This window comes from Leopardus geoffroyi, chromosome D1, assembly GCF_018350155.1.
Source record: "Leopardus geoffroyi isolate Oge1 chromosome D1, O.geoffroyi_Oge1_pat1.0, whole genome shotgun sequence".
Classification (NCBI taxonomy): domain Eukaryota; kingdom Metazoa; phylum Chordata; class Mammalia; order Carnivora; family Felidae; genus Leopardus; species Leopardus geoffroyi.
Window position 1 is genome coordinate 59,679,657 of NC_059329.1, and position 22,990 is coordinate 59,702,646.

Genomic DNA, 22,990 nt, shown 5'->3' on the forward strand with positions numbered 1-22,990 from the left:
CCCACCCCTCTCTCTCTCTCCCTCTCTGCCCCTCACTCACTTGCTCCCCCCCCCCCAAAAATAGAAAAGAAAAGGAAAAGGAACCCTCTTACACTCTTGGTGGAATATAAATTGGTGCAGCCACTGTTAAAAACAAGATGGAAGTTCCTCAAAAAATTCAAAATAGAAATACCAGTAATTCCACTCCTAGATATTTACCCAAAAAAACCCAAAACACTAATTTGAAAAGATATCTGCACCCCTATATTTAGTGCAGGAGTACTTACAGTAGCGAAGATATGGAAGTAACCCAAGTGTTCACTGGTAGAAGAATGGATAAAGAAGATGTGGTGTATATATATCTTTTTATCTATATCTATATATCTATATCTATATCTATATAGATATGTGTGTGTATATATATATATACATATACATACATATACACAATGGAATATTATTCAGCCATAAAAAGGGAGATCTTGGGGCACCTGGGTGGCTCAGGTGGTTAAGCTTCTGACTCTTGATTTCGGCTCAGATCATAATCTCAGAGTCTTGCGACTGAGCCTGAGTCGGCCTGTGAGCTGGGCATGGAGCCTGCTTAAGATTCTATCTCCCTCTACTGCTCGTGCTGTCTCTCTCAAAAAAAAAACAAAAAAAACAAAAAACAAAAAAAATGGGGGAGGGGGGATCTTGCCATTTGTGACAACATGGATACACCTAGAGGGTATTATGCTAAGCGAACTCAAACACAGAAAGACAAATACCATATGATTTCACTTATATATAGAATCAAAAAAAAAAAAAAAAACCAACAAAACAAATGAACAAACGAAAAGCAGAAACAGACTCAAACAGAGAGAACCAATTGAAGACTGCCAGGGGGGAAGGAGATAGGGGGATGGGCAAATGGATGAAGGCGAGTAGGAGATACAGAATTCCAATTATGGAATGAGTAAGTCACAGGGATAAAAGGTACACCATATGGAATATAGTCAATGGTATTGTAATGGTGTTGTATGGTGATAGATGGATACTACGCTCACACTTGTAGCGAGCATAGCGTAACATATAGACTTGTGGAATCACTATGTTGTACAACCTGAAACTGATGTAAAGTATGTGTCAACTTATATACTGCAATAAACAATATATTAAAAATCACCAAAACCTCCAGGAGGAAAACAAGTGGTAGGGTCATAGCAATTTCTTTATAATTCTTAATTTTCCTTTCCAGGAAAAATAAATTATCTAAAAACATAAACCAAGGATTTGAGGCTACTTTCAGGTACCCGGACACTCTCTGGGAAGACTGAAAGCCAGATTCTGTTCAGGGCCTAGACAGCAGTACCTGATAAGCGGCAAAGCAAAGCAGCTGAGTAAACAGAATAGCCTCCCATGACAAAACTGTTAGGTTACAATTTTGCCTAGTTGATTTCTACTATAGTATTTATTAGCATTTTGCTTAATTTAATAAGTAAACTGAAGCTTCTTCATTAAGGAAGGCATTTTTAGTGGCAGCTTGGCAATATGTAAATGATGGAGTTACCCAAGATTTTCAGAACACTGTCAGGGACTCTGGTGCCACCTGCTGGCAATACTTTACACAGACACATTAGGTTAAATCATTTGTTCAAGTGCACGAAGTAATGGAAAGCTTTTGCCCCTAATTTCTCTTCCAGGATTTGGGATAATGAGACAAATACATGAATTGAGCAGCCATCAAGCACAATCAGCAAAGCATCAATTACTAACATGAGAGTTCAGAGGAAAGATGTAGCACTGTGGGCAAGAGCCATCAGGAAGACTGCCTGGAAGAGGCAGAGCTCATGTCTAGTTCTGAAGGGGCTTGGATTTGACCAGCTGGAGGGGAAAACTGAAAGCCATTTACTTTTCTTTCCCTGAGTCTACAAATACAAAACTGAAGTGAAGACTAACCTGAAACCTATTCATTGATCCATTCTGCAAACATTTACTGAGGGACAATCCCAGCTTCTCCAATCTGGAAAATAAGAATAGCTCTATCTCACCTATCTCTCCACAAGGCTATACAGTTGAAATGCTGATGTTAGATGCTAACAATAAGAGCTACATGATATTTTGGGAAGGCAAGCTGGTGCAGCCACTCTAGAAAACAATATGGAGGTTCCTCAAAAAACTAAAAACAGAACTACCCTACGATCCAGTAATTGCACTACTAGGCATTTATCCAAGGGATACAGGTGTGCTGTTTCGAAGGGACACATGCACACCCATGTTTACAGCAGCGCTATTAACAATAGCCCAAGTATGGAAAAAGCCCAAATGTCCATTGATGGATGAATGGATAAAGAAAATGTGGTGTGTGTACACACACACACACACACACACACACACACTAGAGTATTACTCGGCAATCCAAAAGAATGAAATCTCGCCATTTGCAACTACGTGCATGGAACTGGAGGGTATTATGCTAAGTGAAATTAGTCAGAGAAAGACAAAAATCATATGACTTCACTCATATGAGGACTTTAAGAGACAAAACAGATGAACATAAGGGAAGGGAAACAATATAAAAACAGGGAGGGGGACAAAACAGAAGAGACTCATAAATATGGAGAACAGAGGGTTACAGGAGGGGGTGCGGGAGGGGGGAATGGGCTAAATGAGTAAGGGGCACGAAGGAGTTTACTCCTGAAATCATTGTTGCACTATATGCTAATTTGGATGTAAATTAAAAAAAAAAAAAAAAAAAAGAGCTAGATGATATTTAAATGGACTTTTAGATTTTTTTCATCTCAGAAGCTATAATTCATGAAAAATCAGAAAAGAGCTCCCAGATCAATCCTCCCCTGGGCACCAGCTGCCTTTCCAATCTTCTCATGCGTGGTGCTTTTGGCTTTCGGGATTCTTATCACGTCTGTATTTCCTTATGTTGTGGGGGTAGTGATTATCTACCATGCTTGGCTGAAAAGGAATATAAAGGATGAATTGAAAACTACATAGCCAGCTAGTAGAGCAAAGCACGAGACTCACAGCTAACAGAACAATCAGCTTGAAAAAAATGCTGATAAATGGAGAGAGGTCAATTGGAGGAAGGTGTCTGGGATATGCTTCACAGCTCTGATCAATAATTTCATGAATGATTTGGATGAAAATGCAGAGGACCTGCTTACCAAACTGTGGACAGCATAACGTTTAAGAGCTGGGAAGAACAAGATAGTGAACATGGAAGAAACAAGCAAGGTCCAAAATGAATAAAGCTTGTTTCTAGAGTTCTTCTAGCTCTAAGATTCTAAGGGCTAATAAGTCAAAATGAAGAACAAAAACCATATAATGAAACCGAACCAACTACCAAGTATAGGATGGAAAAGGAATGGCTTAATAGCAGTTCATGTGGAACAGATCTAGGGGTTTCAGTTGACCACAAATTGCCAGGGAATATATGCCAAAAGGGCTGCCGCCAAAAGAGCCAAGGCAACCTTACGCTTTTTAACTAGGAGTATGTCCAGAATGAACGAGGCAGCAAGAAACTCTACTGTTCTCTGCTCTGTCAAAGCATCCTTAGGGCCCTGGGATTAGGTCTTGAGACCACAATGTACAAAGAATACGACAAAGAAAAGTGGCCATAAGGGAGCAGCCAGGATTTGGTCTAGAAACCAAATTACATAAAGACCAGCTGAAAGCCTAGGATAACAGGCCTGGGGAACTACAGGAAGGCACAGCTATTACTTTCAGTTACCTGAAGACTATCCAGAGGCCCAGTAAGCTCAAATATTCAGTGTAGTTCTGTGATCAAGTATGACTCCACACATTGCTAGAATACTCTACAGGGCAGAAACTTAGTTGGCAATTGCCTCCTACCACAGCCCTGGCACAGTCAACCTTACCACATGAGGCAGACCGTTCCATTGCTAATAGATGTGCTAGATAATTCTTCCCTGATGCCAACCTGAAAAATCTGCCTTTGTGTACCTTCTGCCTCTGGGTCCAACTCTTGTCCTTTAGAGTGCCACGCAGTACATTTACTTCCTGTTTCTTTCTTTCTTTCTTTTTTTTTTAAGTAGGTTTCACAAACAGGGCAGAGTCCAACACAGGGCCTGAACTCATAACCCTGAGATCAAGACCTGAGCTAAGATCAACGCCTAACCAACTGAGCCACCCAGGCGCCCGCCCTACTTCCTATTTCTTACAACTACTCTTCTAATAACTAAAATTTCATCTTTTCCCCCAAGTCGTCTTCTCTCCCACCAAGAGTCAGTCAAGCAGTAATTTAACACTTACTGAGCACTTACTGTACACCATGCTAAGTAAGGACTGCAGAATCCAGAGATAAAAAACAAAACTTCCTCAAGAACTTAAATCTACTGAGGAGAAAAAAACAATTATAATGCAGTATGATAAGTGCTATAATGCATTAAGCCCTGGTGGCCAAGAAAGTAGAGGAGAAGCTTTCACTCAACATGGGGGAATCAAGGAAGTCTTCCTGAAGAAAGCAACCTTGGATCTCTGTCCTAATGGCCTAGTAGGTGTAAGTAGAGAAAGGCATCATGATGAGTGTTCTAAGACAAGGAAACGTGGTATATTTGAGAAAATGCAACTAATGTTTGAGGGAGGTGTGAGAAATGAGCCTAAAGAGTAGGCAAGGCTCAGAGAAAGCTGATGTATGCATCACACTTAGGAAGTTTTTATTACAGTCGGAGAAGGAAAGTTTTTCCTTCTCATAGAAAGCGGATTAGCACCACCCTTCCCCATCTTAGTCCACATTCTCTAGCCACATTGTATTCACTCTCTTAATGTGTTGGTCTGATAAAAATCTATAGTACTTTAAAAAAATTTTTAACATTTACTTTTGAGAGACAGAGAGAGGCAGAGTATGAGCAGGGGAGGGACAGAAAGAGAGGGAGACACAAAATTCGAAGCAGGCTGCAGGCTCCGAGCTGTCAGCACAGAGCCTGACGTGTGGCCCGAACTCACAAACCTGATCATGACCTGAGCAAGATCATGACCTGAGCCGAAGTTGGATGCTCAACGGACTGAGCTACCCAGGCGCCCCAAATCTATAGTACTTTAAAGATTTCTACGTAGGAGATTTTGCCACTCCTCCATCCCAGGAGGGAATAGCAGTTCAGGGGATAGGAGTTTGAAAAGATACTGTGTTTAGTAATAGAGATGATGAAAGCTTCTCCTTGGAGATCTTTAAAAATAGGATAGATACTTTTCCAGGCATAAACTTACTCCTTCCCCTGACCTCCCTGAGGGAGCTAAGGACTAAGTAATATTAGACTCTGAACAGATGATGAAAACTGAGCTAGAGAGAAGCCAAAAAGCAAGCTGGGCCTGGGCTAGGTTTCCAGTCCCGATCTTCTGTCTCCCAAGTCCTGCCTCCCTGGTACCATTCACTTCTGAGTTTGTGATAAAACGCTGGAAAGGCTGAGGAGGCAATATGATGTAGCCAGTAAAGGGGATGGGGAAGGATGGATTTGGGCAAAAGGGAAAAATCAAGGAAAAATCAAGGGAGTTAAAAACAGAAATGACCATGGCAGAAACTGACAATTTGCTGAAGTTTTTGAGAAACTTCAAAAATTGGCTGAGTGCTCTCATGAAAAGAGTGCTTAACCAAGAATAAGATTTTGGTTTTATATCCAGCTCCCCAATTTAATGGTTATGTGCTCCTGGCAAATCTCTTCAGGATTTTACCCTCTCGTTTACTAATCTGAAAAAGGGAGATATATCCCTGTCCTCACTATCATATAAAGCTGTCATGAGGTTCCAATGAGATATCAGATGAGAAAAGTATTTTTTAAAATACCAACAAATTGAAACTATACGCAGCTTAAGGTAGTATTAATACTGCTGCTGTTATAGAAAAGAACAGTACTCTGACATTGAAATACAGAGAACAGTAGGACCTTTTGTTCCCAAATAGCAGGTAATTTTGACGAAGTTTTTCTTCTTTTAACTTAAAGGATGGACTTGAACTCCTAAGTTACAAGGAGATGTTTGATACTTTTCACAGTGAAACCAGTCGATTGGCATACTTGCTCATAATCAGCCTAATGACTGGCAACATCCATGCTGCTCTAGGACAGCGCTTCTCATAAGGGGTGAATTTCCTCCCCAGGTGACATTTGGCAAAGTCTGGAGACATTTTTGGTTGTCATTATTGGGGGAGGAAATGCCAGTGGCATCTAGTAGGTAGAGGCCAGGCATGCTGCTAAACATCCTACAGTGCACATGACAGTCCCCCACAAAATAAAGAATCATCTGGCCCAAAATGTGAATAATTTCCCTATTGAGAGACCTGGTCTAGGAGAACAGAGCTAGTGTTTTTCCACTCCATGGTCATGTGTGCCCACTGAAAGGGTGGGCTGCCAACTAGCACCAGTGAAGAACAGAATATTTCATTCATTTGAGAGAAACGGAGACTTATCAATTAATTCCATCATTCCTCAACATGCCATAAGAACCATTTTTTTTTTTTTTTTTTTTTAAAGCTCTGACAGCTAAGCTCAAACAGTTCATGTTTCTACGTCCCTCTCCTTTACACAACATTCTCTGGGGAGTTGTTTTGATTCTTTTTTATTCCCATTCTTCGTCCCACAAACATTCTAATGTGTTTAACATGTATATTTTTTTGTTCTTACAAACTATTTTTTGTGCATGTCTTTTGATTTATTAGTTGGCACTAATAAATTTGTTTCTGTTTGTTACATTTTCCACTCAGTACTCTGCTTTTAAGATCCACAAGCCCTTATGGGTAAATCTTATGTGCTGCAAGGCAGCATCATGATTTGGATCCACCACATTTTACCTTTTTATTCAGACACATATACCCAGATTGCCTTCAACTCTTCAATTAACTGCCATAATTAACATTTAAATGAACACCTTCTCACGTGTCCCTTGAGGCTATGCCACAGGTAGGTATATATTCCAGCTGACTGAATAGTGCCACAGTGCTCTCCATGATGCCTGCCCTAGTCTTCAGACCTATAAAGAACACACAAAAGTTCCTAAAGTCTCTGATACCTGCCAATAGTTGGACATATCCAGCTTTCTAGTTTTTAGCCAATCTAATAGGTGTACAGTGATATCTCACTGCTGTTTCAACACGTGTTTTTCTAATTACTAAGGACCTAAATGTGAGACCTGAAAACCGTAATACTCCTAAAAAAAAAAACAAACCCAAAAACAAAACATAGATAGTAATCTCTTAGACATCAGCTTTAGCAACATTTTTCTAGATATGTCTCCTCAGGCAAGGAAGCAAGAGCAAAAATAAACTATTTGGGCTACAACAAAATAAAAAGGTTTTACACAGCAAAGGAAACCATCAACAAAATGAAAAGGCAACTTATTATATAGGAGAAGATATTTGCAAATGATATATCTGATAAGGGGTTAATACCCAAGATATATAAAGAACGTATACAGCTCAACACAGAGGTGGAGGGGGAGGGGGAGAATAAAGTAATCTGATTAAAAATGGGCAGAAGAGGGGCGCCTGGGTGGCTCAGTCGGTTAAGCATCCGACTTCAGCTCAGGTCACGATCTCGCGGTCCGTGGGTTCGAGCCCTGCATCGGGCTCTGGGCTGATGGCTCAGAGCCTGGAGCCTGCTTCCGATTCTGTGTCTCCCTCTCTCTCTCTGCCCCTCCCCCGTTCATGCTCTGTCTCTCTCTGTCCCAAAAATAAATAAACGTTGAAAAAAAAAATTAAAAAAAAAAAAAATGGGCAGAAGACCCAAACAGACATTTTTCCCAAGAAGACACACAGATGGCCAACAAGTACATGAAAAGATGTTCAACATCACTAGTCATCAGGGAAATGCAAATCAAAACCAAAGTGAGATATCACCTCACACAGTCAGAATGGCTAGTATCAAAAAGAAATAACAAGGAATGTGAAAAAAAAAAAAAAAAAAGGGAAGCCTAGTGCACTGTAACTAGGTGCAGCCACTGTGGAAAACAGTGTGGAGGGTCCTAAAATAATTTAAAATAGAAATACCACATGATCCAGTGATTCCACTATTGGTTTCTCACCCACCCACCCCCTAAAAAAGAAACCAGTAATTTGGAAAGATATGTGCAACATCTAAGTTTATTGCAGCATTATTCACAGCAGTTAAGATATGGAAGGAACTTAAGTGTCCAGTGATAGACAAATGAATAAAGGAGATGCACTGTGTGGTGTGTGTTTAATATTATGCAGCCATTCAAAAATAATGAACCCTTACCATTTGTGACAACATGGATGGACCTTGAGGGTATCATGCTTAGTGAAGTAAGTCAGACAGAGAAAGACAAATACCATATAATTTCACTTACATGTGGAATCTAAAAAACAAACAAAACAAATGAACAAACAAAAAAGAAAGAGACTCATAAATAATAAATACAGAGAATAAACTGGTGGTTGCCAGAGGAAAGAAGAATGGGGGGATGGGTAAAATAGATGAAGGGGATTAACAGGTACAAACTTTCAGTTATAAAATAAATAAGTCAGGAGATTGAAAAGTAGAACAGGGGCACCTGGGTGGCTCAGTTGTTTAATGGGGCAACTCTCGATTTTGCTAAGGTCATGATCTCACAGTTCCTGGGACTGAGCTCCATGTCAGGCTCTCTGATGACAACACGGAGCCTGGTTAGGATTCATTCTCTCTCTCTCTCTCTCTCTCTCTCTCTCTCTCTCTCTCTCTCCCTCTTTCTGCTCCTCCCCATCTTGCACACATGCTCTGTCTCTCTTTCTCCCTCTCAAAATATATAAATAAACTTAGAGGCACCTGGGTAGCTCAGTCAGTTAAGCGACTGACTCCTGCTTTCGGCTAGGGTCGTGATTTCACAGTTTGTGAAATCAAGCCCCACATCAGGCTCTGTGCTGACAGTGTGGAGCCTCCTTGGGATTCACTGTCTCCCTCTCTCTGCCCCTCCCCCACTTGCATTCTCTCTCTCTCTCTCTCTCTCTCTCTCTCTCTCAAAATAAACATTTATAAATAAATAAATAAAAGTACAACACAGGGAATACAGTTAATAAGATTGTAATAATGTTGTATGGTGACATTATATACTTATATACAAATATACTTATCATGATAAGCACTGTGTAATGTATGCAACTGTCGAATGACTATGTTGAACATCTGAAAATAATATAACATTCTGTGTCAACCATACTTCAATAAAAATTTTAAGGTAATTGAAATATCAAATATAAAAACTAGTCAATAATATGAACAATTGATAGAAGAAACCAAATGACTAGTAAGAAAAAAACACTCAACCTCACTAATAAAGAAATGATTAATTAGATATTTTTACCCTATTAGACTGACAAAGATTATTAAAAATACTGATGATTCCCTATATTCTCTTTAATACTGGGTAACAGCACCATTAACTTCTGTTGGTGGGACTGTAAATTGCTATAACTTTTTGGGAAGGCAATCCGACAAGATCCATTAATAATTAAAATGTGTCTATCTTTTGACTAGGCAATTCGATTTCTAGGAATTCATTTTCAGAAATGCTTACACAGCTATGCATATTATATATGTAAAAAGTTTATCATGTATATTGTTATATACGTAAGATACATATGTAAGATAAAATGTGTATGTAATAAGTGAATTGTTGTAACTGTGATAAACTTAATTAAAAGGTGTCTATCAGCAGAGGTAGGTTAAAATTTTTTTTTAAATCTATTTAAAAGAGGGCTACCTGGGTGGTTCAGTCGGTTGAGCTCCAGACTTTGGCTCAGGTCATGATCTCACAGTTTGTGAGTTCACGCCCCACATCGGGCTCACTACTGTCAGTGCATAGACCACTTCAGATTCTCTGTTCCCCTCCCTCTCTGCCCCTCCTCCACTTGCGCTCCCTCTCTCAAAAATAAATAAACATAAAAAAAAAAATCTATTTAAAAGAATGCTATCAGCCTGGGTAGCTCAGTTGGTTGAGCGCCCGACTTTGGCTCAGGTCATTATCTCGTGGCTCACAAGTTGAAGCCCCACATTGGGCTCTGTGCTGACAGCTCGGAGCCTGGAGCCTGCTTCAGATTCTCTGTCTTTGTCTCTCTCTGCTCCTCCCCTGCTCACGCTGTCTTTCTCGCTCTCTCAAAAATAAACATAAAAAAAAATTTTTTTAATTGCCTGTCTTTTTTTTTTTTTTTTTAATTTTTTTTTTTTTCAACGTTTATTTATTTTTTTGGGGACAGAGAGAGACAGAGCATGAACGGGGGAGGGGCAGAGAGAGAGGGAGACACAGAATCAGAAACAGGCTCCAGGCTCTGAGCCATCAGCCCAGAGCTTGACGCGGGGCTCGAACTCACGGACCGCGAGATCGTGACCTGGCTGAAGTCGGACGCTTAACCGACTGCGCCACCCAGGCGCCCCTAATTGCCTGTCTTTAAAAAAAAAAAAAAAAGAATACCATGCATTACTAATTTAAGTGGATGACATGCTAATATAGATAGGTATTTGAGAAACAGTATTAGGTGAAAATACTGCAGAACCTAATGGATGTCATAAACATTATATGCATAGAAAAAATCTATAAACATAACAAAGTGTTAACAGCAGTTCTCTCTGGACACTTTCGATTTCTATGTCACATATATATTGTTTGGATTTTTTATAACACGTATAACATTTATAATCAGAACAAAACCAAAATAAAAACAGAACAAAACCTCACCCTGCCTCTAGACAGCTTGGTTTTATCCTCTAAGAACAAAACAAGCCTTCATCTTTTTTGATAATTAGATAGGGAGATCTCTATCTCTTATCATCCTATGAGGCCCCTAATTATTTAGATAATTATTAAATTAGATATCTAATTTGATAATTAGATAGCTGAGAGGGAAAACTTAAAAGAAGCCCAGTCAGCTATTCCATAAAAAGAAAAATAAAATCACAAAAATCCCTTACTCAACATCCCTGACAGGAGGTTGTCTAAACCCTCCCAAAACATAGCCTGTGGGACACCTGGGAGGCTTAGTTGGTTGAGCGTACAACTCTTGATTTCAGCTCAGATCACAATCCTAGGGTTGTGGGATTGAGTCCCACATAGGGCTCAGCATGGCGCTTGCTTAAGATTTTCTCTCTTGGGGCACCTGGGTGGCTCAGTCAGTTAAGCAGCTGACTTCGGCTCAGGTCATGATCTCAAAGTTCATGGGTTCAAGCCCCGCATCGGGCTCTGTGCTGACAGCTCAGAGCCTGGAACCTGCTTCGGATTCTGTGTCTCCCTCTCTGCCCCTCCCCTGCTTGCACTCTGTCTCTCAAAAATGAGTTAAAAAAAAAAAAAAAGTTTGGGGCGCCTGGGTGGCTCAGTTGGTTAAGCGGCCGATTTCGGCTCAGGTCATGATCTCAAGGTCCGTGAGTTCGAGCTCCACGTCGGGCTCTGTGCTGCCAGCTCAGAGCCTGGAGCCTGTTTCAGATTCTGTGTCTCCCTCTCTCTGACCCTCCCCTGTTCATGCTCTGTCTCTCCCTGTCTCAAAAATAAATAAAACGTTAAAAAAAAATTTTTTTTTTAAGTTTAAAAAAATTAAAAAAAAAAAAAAAAAGATTTTTCTCTCCCTCTACCCCTCTCCCAACTTGCGTGCACTCTTACCACCTTCTAAAAAAAATTAAAAAAACAAAAAACAAAACAAAACAACAAAAAAAGCCCATACAGCTGCTTGTGGTAGGAAAATCATTCCTAAGACAGTTCATTTTACTGTAGAACAGCTCCCACTGCTGGAAAAAAAAATTTTTTTTTAAGTAGGCTCCACACCCAAAGTGGAGCCTAATACAGAACTTGAATTCATGACCCTGAGATCAAGACCTGAACTAATAAGAGTCAGACCCTTAACCAACTGAGCCACCCAGGCGCACTGAAAATTTTTAAATAATATTTAGCTGATATCTACATCCCTAAAAACTCATTACATAGCTTTAATCTGGGCCTTTGGAATTACATAAAATAACAACAGAAAAATATGTTAAAGCTTGAAAAGACTTTAGCAATCATGTATTCTTAACTACTCACTTTAAAGATGAAACACGGGCATGAGGAAACAGAGGCTTAGAGTAATGTGCCCATGGTCCAGTGCTAATTAACAACAGCATTAGAAATAGATCTTATATCACCTGACTCCCACTTCAAGGCATTTTAAACTACACCAAAATTCTATTGTTCAAAAAGCAAAAGAAGGTAACACTTCCTAACTCATCCTATGAGGCCAGCATTACCTTGATATCAAAGGAAGACAAACACATGAAGGGACACACACATGACAATAAAACTACAAACAAACATCCCTCATGAAGATAGAGATAACAATTCTTAACAAAATAACTAGCAAACTGAATGCTGCAGCATATGAAAAGGATTATACACCATGACCAAGTGGGATTTATACCAAGAATGCACCACATGATCCTCTCAACTGATGTAGAAAAAGGATCTGAGAAATCCAACACTCATTCATGATAAAAACACTCAACAAACTAGAAACAGAAGGGAACTTACTCATTATGATAAAGGGCACTTACGAAATACCCACAGCTCACACATTTAAAGATTAAGGACTAAAAGCTTTCCCTCTGAAGGGCACCTGGGTGGCTCAGTTAAGTATCCAACTCTTGATATTGGTTCAGGTCATGATCTCATGGTTCACTACGCCTGACAGGGCGAAGCCTGTTTGGGATTCTCTCTCTCACTCTCTATGCCCCTCCCCTGCTCATGCACACATGCTTTCTCTTTCTCTCTCTCAAAATAAATAAATAGGGGCGCCTGGGTGGCGCAGTCGGTTAAGCGTCCGACTTCAGCCAGGTCACGATCTCTCAGTCCAGGAGTTCAAGCCCCGCGTCAGGCTCTGGGCTGAAGGCTCAGAGCCTGGAGCCTGTTTCCGATTCTGTGTCTCCCTCTCTCTCTGCCCCTCCCCCGTTCATGCTCTGTCTCTCTCTGTCCCAAAAATAAATAAACGTTGAAAAAAAAATTTTTTTTTCAAAATAAATAAATAAACATTAATTAAAAAAAAAAACAAAAAACTTTCCCTCTAAGATCAGGAAAAAGAGAAGGATGCCCATTTCACCACTGCTATTCAACATTGTACTGGAGTTCTATCCAGAGCAATTAAGCAAGATAAGAAAAAAAAAAATCCAACTGGAAAAGAAGTCATATATAGAAAATCCTAACAAATCCACAAAAAAACTATTAAAATTAATAAACAATTTCAGCCAAGTTGCAAGACACAAAATCAACACACAACAGCCAGCTATATTTCCATATATTAACAATGAATTCAAAAAGAAAATTAAGAAAACAATTCCAATCACAATAGTATCCAAAACAAAATATTAGGAATACATTTAACAAAGGAGGTACAAAACTTATATGTTGGAAACCACAAAACAATGAAATTAAGGAGGATCTAAATACATAAAAAGACAATTCATAGTCACAAATGGCAATACTCCCCAAAGTAATCTACAGATTCAGTTGCAATCCTTATCAAAATCACAACTCCCTTTTTGCAGAAATGGCAAAACTCATCTTAAAAATTAATAAGAAATTTCAAGGGACACAATCAAAACAATCTGGAAAAAGAACAAATTAAGAGGACTCACACTTCCCAATTTCAGAACTTACCAGGTTGCTATAGTAATCAAAAGTGTGGTGCTGAGACTTCCAGGGAAGATGGAATAGAAAGATCCCAAGCTCACCTCATCCCACAGATACAACTACATAAAACCCTTATCAGTGTAAATAACCCAGAATGATCCAAAGACTGGCAGAATGGACTCTCCAGAGCTACATGTAGAGAAAGAGGCCACACTGAACAGGGTAGGAAGGGTGGAGACAAGGTAGGGAGCTAAATGGACCTATGGGATTATCCATTGGGACGAACAGACACAGGGAGCCCAGAGCGGGGAGAGAAACAGATCCTCACACCAAGCACCGCAGGCATGGAGAACCTGCATAGGGAAGATGAATCGCTGTAACATTTGGTTTTGAAAATCAGAGGGTCCTACTCTCGTGAGTTCTTACAACCAGCCAGGCTTAACACCTGGAACTTTAAAAATCAGAGGGCTCAGCAGAGCCAGGAGGGTGATAGGAAACCGAGTCCCTGCCCTTAAAGAGACAGCACAACAAACAGCCCTGCAGAAATATAGCACAGAAGTAGCAATTTGAAAAACACCTGTGGTATACAGGAAGGAGATTTATTTATTAATCTCAGAGTACTTGCTGGAGGGCAGGGATCTTTAGGAGACTTCTTCAGGAACAAAGGAGCTTGCTGGCACCATTTCTCTCCTCCACCCTCTAGCCTAGACACATAGACACCTGCAGGAACCAGCACAGTGGCCAAAACTCACTCAACTTGCTAACAGCGGCCCCTGTCCTGTGCTCTCTTGTGGACATGCGCCTTCCAGCCAGGTCTCAGGTCTAGGTCCCCTCCCACAGCAAAACTATGTGGGCCTTGCCTTGTACTTCACCTCATGTTCTCCTGAGGAAATGCCCCCATCCAGTACTTCCCTGGCTGGATCCCATCCAAAGTAGTGCTATAAGCTCAGCAGTGTACAAGCAGGCCCAACAAGAGTGAGCACCACTCCAAAGTGATTCCTGCCTCAGAGAGAGGGGAAGATAACTGTATGTACCAGTCCAACTGCAACCCAAACAGTGGGCTGAGGGCAGACATTTGGTTTGACTGCAGGTCCCGCTTATCAACGAAAGCTTCTCAGGGGACAGCACAGAGAAAGCACCCTGCAGTTTGGTGCTACTACATCTCTGGCAAATGCTTCGTCTGACTCATCTCAAACCAAAGGCAGCCCCAGACTGGCCCACTAACACAGAGACCAAACCCTGCCCAAAACAGGCCAAGAGACCCATTGCAGATGACTGGACTAAAGACAAATGTGGCCTAGCCACAACAGTGCGGTGCATGCAACATACACTGGAGACACTCCTGAAGCAACAGGTTCTGGTGAACAGGGTACGCTGCACTGCAGGGTACTCCAGAACCTCTTCATCATGAAGCCACTACTTGATCTCTTCAAGATCAAGAGATATAGCTGACTTTTCTAACACACAGAAACAGACACAGAGAGTTAGACAAAATGAGGACACCAAAGAATATGTCTCAAATGAGACAAAATCACAGCAAAAGAGCTAAATGCAGTGGAGATAAGTAATATGTCTGATAATTTACAGTAATGGTCATAAAGATACTCATCGGACTTGAGAAAGAGTGGAGATGTCAGTGAGACCCTTAACAAAAAAATAAAAAACATAAAAAAAGAACTATTAGAGATGAAGAACTCAATAACTGATACTAAAATATACTAGATGGAGTAAATAGTAGACTAGAGGAAACAGAACAATGTATTAGCAACCTGGAGGAGAGAGTGTTGGAAAGCAATCAAGCTGAGCAGGAGAGTAGGAAAAAAAAAAAAAATGAAGAGACTTAAGAAATTCAGCAACACCTTCAAATATAATAACATTTTCACTCTAGGGATCCCATAGGGAGAAGAGACAGAAAAGGGGACAGAAAATTTATTTCAGCTATTTAATAATAGCTGAAAATTTCCCATACCTGGGGAAGGAACAGAAATCCAGATACAGGAGGCACAGACATCCCCCAACAAAACCAAGCAAAGAAGGTCCACAACCAAGACACATAGCAATTAAGATAGCAAAAAGTAGTGATAAAGAGAGAATTTTAAAAGCACCAAGAGAAAATAGTTACATACAAGGGAAACCCATAAGGCTATCAGCTGATTTTTCAGCACACACTTTGTAGGCCAGGAAGGAATGGCATGATATATTCATAGTACTGGAAGAAAGAAAGGAAAAAAAAAAAAACAAAACCTTGCAAATGAGAATATTCAGCGAGGCTATCATTCAGAATAAAATGAGAGATAAAGACTTTCCTACACAAACAAAAGTTAAAGAAATTCATCACCACTAAACCAGCCCTACAACAAAAGTTAAAGAGGATTCTTTGAGTAGAAAGGAAAAACCATAAGAAAAAATAAGAAAAGTAGGAAACACAAAAGTAATAAAATTAATACATCTATAAAAATCAGTCAGTGGATTCACAAAACAAAAGGATATACAGTATGACACCATATACCTAAAATGTGGGGGGGAGGAGGAATAAAGAATGGGTTGAAACTTAAGCGACCATCAACTTAACTTAGACTGCTATATGCATAAGATGTTATATATAAACCTAATGGTACCACAAATCAAAAACCAGTAATAGATATGCAAAAAATTAAGAGAAAGGAATCCAAGAATATCACTAAAGAAAGCCAACAAGTCATAAGAGAAAAGAACAAGAGAAGAAAGGAACAGAGAGGAAATACAAAAACAACCATAAAACAAGTAATAAGTGTTGATGAGAATGTGGAGAAAAAGGAACCCTTGCACACTGTTGGTGGGAAGGCAAACTGGTGTAGCCACTGTGGAAAACAATATGGAAGTTTCTCAAAAAGTTAAAAATAGAATTACTATATGATCCAGTAATTCCACCCCTGAGTATTTACCCAAAGAATACAAAACACTAATTTAAAAAGATATACCCAGGGGTGCCTGGTTGGCTCAGTCAGTTAAGTGTCTGACTCCGGGTTTTGGATCAGGTCATGGTCTCACGATTCATGGGATCAAACCCTGTGTCAGGCTCTGCACTGACAACATGAAGCCTGCTTAGGATTCTGTCTCTCCCTCTCTGCTCCTCTTCTGCTTGTGCATGTTCTCATTCTCTCTCAAAATAAATAAACTTAAAAAAAAATGGTATATGCACCACTATGTTTATTGCAGCATTATTTACAATAGCCACATTGTGGAAGCAACTCTAGTGTTGATCAAAAGATGAAAAAAGAAGATGTGGTGTACACACACACACACACACACACAGGAATATTACTCAACCATAAAAAAAGAATGGGACCCTGCCATTTGCAACAACATGGATGTATCTAGAGAGTATAATGCTAAGTGAAATAAGTCAGTTTTAGAATGATAAATATCGTATGATTTCCTGGATATCCATATGCAAAAACATGAAGTTAGACCCTTACCTCATACTATTTACAAAAACTCAAAAGAGACCAAAGACCTAAAAGTAAGAGCTAAAAGTATAAAACTCCTCAAAAAGCACATAAAGATAAAAGCTTACTTAGTAATCTTGGATTTGGCAATGGATTCTTAGATATAACACTAAAAGCACAAGCAACAAAATAAAAAAATAGGTTTAATGGAGCACCTAGTGGCCAGTCGGTTAAGCATCCGACTTTGGCTCAAGTCATCACCTCATGGTTTGTGAGTTCAAACCCTATATTGGGCTGTATGCTGACAGCTCAGAGCCTGGAGCCTGCATCAGATTCTGTGTCTCCCCATTTCTCTCTGCCCCTCCCCTGCTTGCACTCTGTCCCTCTCTGTCTCTCTTAAAAATAAACAAAAAAATAGACTTAAGGGTGCAAACTTGGAACAAGCAGTAAAAAAACCACAGAGATCTAATGCAAAGTATAATGCATATGGATAACAATATTGTAATATAATCATCAAACCTGCTAAGAGACTCAACCTTATTTCAACCACTAAAAACAAGGATAATTACATGATGTGATAGAGATGCTAAATGTTGTTATAATAGGAATCATATTACAATAGATAAATGTATCAATTAACATGTTGAACACCTTAAATGTAACCAATATTACATGTCAAATATATTCATTCAAAAAGGAAAAATAAATAAATTGGACATCAAACTTTAAAATGTTTATGCATCAAAGGGCACTATCAAAACAGTAAAAATGCAACCCACAGAATGGGAGAAAATATTTATAAATCACATATCTAATAACGGTCTAGTATACAAACTATATAAAGAACTCTTACAACTCAATAATAAAAAGACAAAAAGGAAAAACAAAAACCCAGTTAAAAATAGGCAAAGAGATTTCTCCATGGCAGATGTACATGTGGCCAATAAATACCTCAAATTATCCTCAACATCATTTGTCATTAGGGAAACACAAACCAAACCACAATGAGATACTACTTCATGCCCACTGGGGTGACTATAATAAAAACGAAAAAAGAAAAGAAAAGAAAAAAGAACAAGTGTTGCGAGAATGTGGAGAAACTGGTTGGCTCAGTCGGTTAAGCACTTGACTCTTGATAACTGCTCAGATCCTGATCTCACAGTTTGTGGGATTCAGCCCTGTATTGGACTCTGTGGAGTCTGCTTGGGATTCTCTCCCCCTCTCTGCTCCTCCCCCACTCAAAATAAATAAATACACTTAAAAAAAAAAAAAAGAAAAGAATGTGGAGGAATTGGAACCCAATGCACTGTGGGTTAGAATGTTAAATGGTATAGCTGCTATGGAAAAATGTTTGGCAGTTCTCAAAAAGTTAAATAGTTCTACTCCAGGGTATACCCTGCACTTCTACTCCAGCAATTCTACTGCAGGGGCATACCCAAGAATTGAATACAGGTGTTCAAATAAAAGTTTATAATGAATGCTTGTAGCAACACTATTCACAATAGCCAAAGGGTAGAAAGAACCCAAATGTCTATCAAATGATGAACGGATAAACAAAATGTGGCATGCCCATACAATAGAATATTATTCAGCCATAAAAAGGAATAAAGTACTGATACTAGAACATTGTTGAACCTTGAAACTATTATGCTATATGAAAGGAACCAGACAAAGGGCTACATATTGTATAAGTCCATTTGTATGAATATCCAGAATAGGCAAATACATAGAAAACAGATTAGTGGTTGCCAGGGCCTGGTGGGAGGGGGAAATAGGAAGTGATTGCTTAATGGATATGGGGTTTCCTTTTGGGGTAATGCAAATGCTCTAGAATAGCAGCAATGGCTGCCCAACACTGTGGATGTACTAAAAACTACTGAATTATATACTTTAAAATGGTTAGAGGGGCGCCTGGGTGGCGCAGTCGGTTAAGCGTCCGACTTCAGCCAGGTCACGATCTCGCAGTCCGTGAGTTCGAGCCCCGCGTCGGGCTCTGGGCTGATGGCTCAGAGCCTGGAGCCTGTTTCCGATTCTGTGTCTCCCTCTCTCTCTGCCCCTCCCCCGTTCATGCTCTGTCTCTCTCTGTCCCAAAAATAAATAAACGTTGAAAAAAAAAAATTTTTAAAAATAAAATAAAATAAAATAAAATGGTTAGAACAGTGAATTTTGTTATATGAAATTATTCTCAACAAAAATACAATTCTATCCCTCTTCTATATGAAATAGTATCTGAAAACATTTTTATGTCTTGAGCTCTTCTCTTAGGAGTGGAACCAACAATAGCCACTAACAACATTAGCTTTAGAGTTTACAAAACACTTTACCATACAATTTTATATAACTTTCACAACCCATGAGGTAGCTATCACTCCAACTTATACAGGCTCAGAGAGATAGAAAATCATAGAGCTAAGAAGTGAGAGAGCTAAAATAAATAAAATAAATAAAATAAAAAAAAGAAGTGAGAGAGCTGACTACTCAAGTCAGACTGGGATGATTCCATTTTATTAACTGCCTCCATGGCAGACAGCTCCAACTTCTGATAAGCTTGAAAAAGGACAGGAGATGTCACTGTGTACAACGTTCTTGGGCAATTTTCTTCTTCCAAAGTTAGTTTGTTTTTTTTTTTACTATTTTTTTAAGTTTATTTATTTTGAGAGAGAGAGAGAGTGGATGCGAGCTGGGAAGGGACAGAGAGGGAAAGAGATTCCCAAGCAGGCTCTGCACTGTCAGCACACAGCTAAATGTGGGGCTCAAACCCACGAACCATGAGATCATGACCTGAGCTGAAATAAAAAGTCAGACCCTTAACCAACGGAGCCACCCAGGAACCCCCAAAGTTAGTATTTTAATTAAAGCGTAAGAATATCCACTGTACACAAGTTAATAAAAGTTTTTCAAAAAACAATCTAGATTACTGTGTAACAGCAGCATAAAGCAGGACATTGCAGATTTCCTTTTCTAATTTTTGAAAAATAAGGGTTTAAGTTTCTCAGTTCAAGATATTTTATTTTTTTTAATTTTTTCAATGTTTTTATTATTTTTATTTTTGAGAGAGACAGAGTGCGAGCAGGGAAGGGGCAGAGAGGGAGGAAGACACAGAATCGGAAGCAGGCTCCAGGCTCTGAGCTGTCAGCACAGAGCCTGATGCAGGGCTTGAACTCACAAACCGCGAGATCATGACCTGAGCCAAAATCAGATGCTTAACTGACTGAGCCACCCAGGCACCCCCAAGATGTTTTATAATGTTAGCATGTCGCTCACCAGTGAAGTTCAGTTTACAAGGTATGGCAGTAATGAAATAACTGTGCATGTTCCTTATACAAATGACTTCGTTAAATTAGTCACATTTCCTTTAAGGATTAACTAATGAATGACATCAGTGGTTTTCTAACACTGCTGAGTCCTATGTTTGTTCCTGAGAAGCAGAGGGTTACCCAACCCTGTATCAAGCAGAGCAGCCTCTTAATTGTTTTCCATACTGGGTTGTTCCTTAAGATATTATTTGAAGACAGGATTCCACAGCTTTAAAAAAAAGTACTTACTGAAAACCACTATAGTACATACATGTATTCTCACTTCCTTTAGAGGTTTTTAAAAATCTCTGCAGATTAGCCAGCATTACATAATTAAGATTATCTTTAAATACCAGCATAGAAACACCAAGGGGGTTTTCATTCTACACTTAGTTTATGAGTGGTCTTATTTTTCCCGGCTCATTTCAACCATCTTGGTAATCCCCATTTTATAGAGAAGGCACTATAATCATACACTGACAAACAAGTGACTTGTCTCAGGTATCAGGGCAAAGTATGACCAGTGTCCAGACATGGAGCCACACCTAGGTGGCTTAGCCTGCTGGATGGTCTCCAGTTCAAAAAGCCTTGGTGTCATGTGGTCACTTAATGCACTGTGACCTGAAGGTACAGATGTCTCTATTTGTGGTACATGTAACACTTGAGCTGGCTATAGGCCAGTAAGGTTCAGAACCTGTGTCTGTTCGAGGGCAAAGATTAGCCTCTCTTCCTCCTATGCTCTAGGTGACCCCTCAGTTCCCTGGTTGCTTTTTGCTTCAAGCAACCTATAGTACAGCAGAAATTATGAAACAGGAAATAAAAGACCTGGATTCAAATCCTGGCTCTATTAGTATTCCCTTCATGTCTCAATTCTCTGGGCCTCAGTTTGTTCATGGTACTTACCTCATGGGCTATTAGGAGGATTAAATGAGATAGAGCAGTTCATATCATGTGAGCTACAGACCCGTGGGCATGTCTGGCCATAATACCAGAGGTATGAAAAAGCATATAATTGAGCAAAAGAACCACTAGGTATTAAGATTAAAAACCCTGGAGTAAAATTGTTTGGGTTCAAATAATGGTTTTATCACTAGAGCAAGTTACTTAGCCTTTGTTTCAGTTCCTCATTTGTAAATGGAGAAAAAATTACCTTACTGGATTATTATGGGGATTAGCTAAATCTATGCACCTAAAATACTTAGAATGTGGCTGGCATAGTAAGAATTCAATAAATACTAGCTATTGTTACTATTATACATGTGATTGTATATTCTTTACAAAGTATTATCATGTGGGTGTTTGCCAAGTTTTTATGTTAAAAAAGGGTTGCCCATGAAAAGATTACAAACTTCTAAGAAAAAAATCCAGTACACTACACCTGCCATGTTCTAATCCACAGTAGTTAAATCTATGATTTTAATCTTTTCAAACCTATTGAGACTTGTTTTGTGGCCTAACATCTGTCCTATCCTGTAGTACAGTCAATGCGCCCTTGAAAAGAGTATGTATTCTGCTGTTGTTGGTTAGAGTGTGCCCTTTGGGTCTGTTAGGTCTAATTAGTTTTTAATGCTGCTCAAGTCCACTATTAAGTATTGATATTCTATTTGGTTGCTCTTTCCATTACCAAAAGTAAGGTACTGAACTCTTCAACAATTATTGTACAACTGTCCATCTCTCCCTTCAATTCTGTCAATTTTTGCTTCACATATGTTGGGGCTCCTTTGTTAGGTATGTATGTGTTTATAATTATTGTATCTTCTTGTTGGATTGAACCTTTTATCGATATATAATGTCTTCTATGTCTTGTAAATTTTTTTGATTTAAAGTCTGTTGGTCTGATATTTAATAGCCACCCCAGCTCTCTTTTGATTATCATGTGCATGGAATATCTTTCTCCATCCCTTTATGTTTAATATCTGTGTCTTATGAGTCTCTTATGGTTGGTTTTTTTTTTTTTAATGTTTATTTATTTATTTTTTGAGAAAGAGAAAGAGACAGGGAGGTAGGGAGGGAGAGGAAGAGAAGACACAAGCGGGGGAGGGGCAGAGATAGAGGAAGACACAGAATCTGAAGCAGGCTCCAGGTTCTGAGTTGTCAGTGCAGAGCCTGACCCGGGGCTCAAACTCACAAACTGTGAGATCATGACCTGAGCCAAAGTTGGACACTTAACTGACCGAGCCACCCAGGCACCCAGGTTTTGTTTTGTTTTGTTTTTAAGTTTATTTATTTATTTTGAGAGAGAGATAGCATGCACATATGAGCAGGGGAGGGGCAGAGGGAGAGGGAGAGAGAGAGAATCCTAAGCAGGCTCTGCACTGTAAGCACAGAGCCTGATGTAGAGCTCAATCTCACAATGAGATCATGACCTGAGCCAAAATCAAACGTCGGACACATAACTGACTCTTATTATACCACCCAGGCACCCCTCTCATGGGGTTTTTTAAACCAGTCTGACAATCTCTGCCTTTTACTAGAAGAATTTAAACCATTTAAAGTAATTACCAATAAGGGAGGATTTCCTTCTGCCATTCAGCTATACATTTTCTATATGTTTTATATGTTTTGTTCATTTCCTCAATTATTACTTTTTTTTTTTTTTAATCTAAATCCTACCTGTAGTATTTACTCGGAGGCTTGGTCTTCCCAATAAAGCGATCACCTCTCCCTCTATTTGAATAGTTTCTGATGAACACCTCCTCATGAATC

The 22,990-nt window shown here is 39.4% G+C and overlaps 1 protein-coding gene across 5 annotated transcripts in view; it reads right to left on the bottom strand.

Moving 5' to 3' along the window:
• RNF121 (ring finger protein 121) overlaps nt 1-22,990 on the bottom strand; it is a 91,388-nt gene that overhangs the window by 35,973 nt on the left and 32,425 nt on the right. The window lies entirely within an intron of this gene.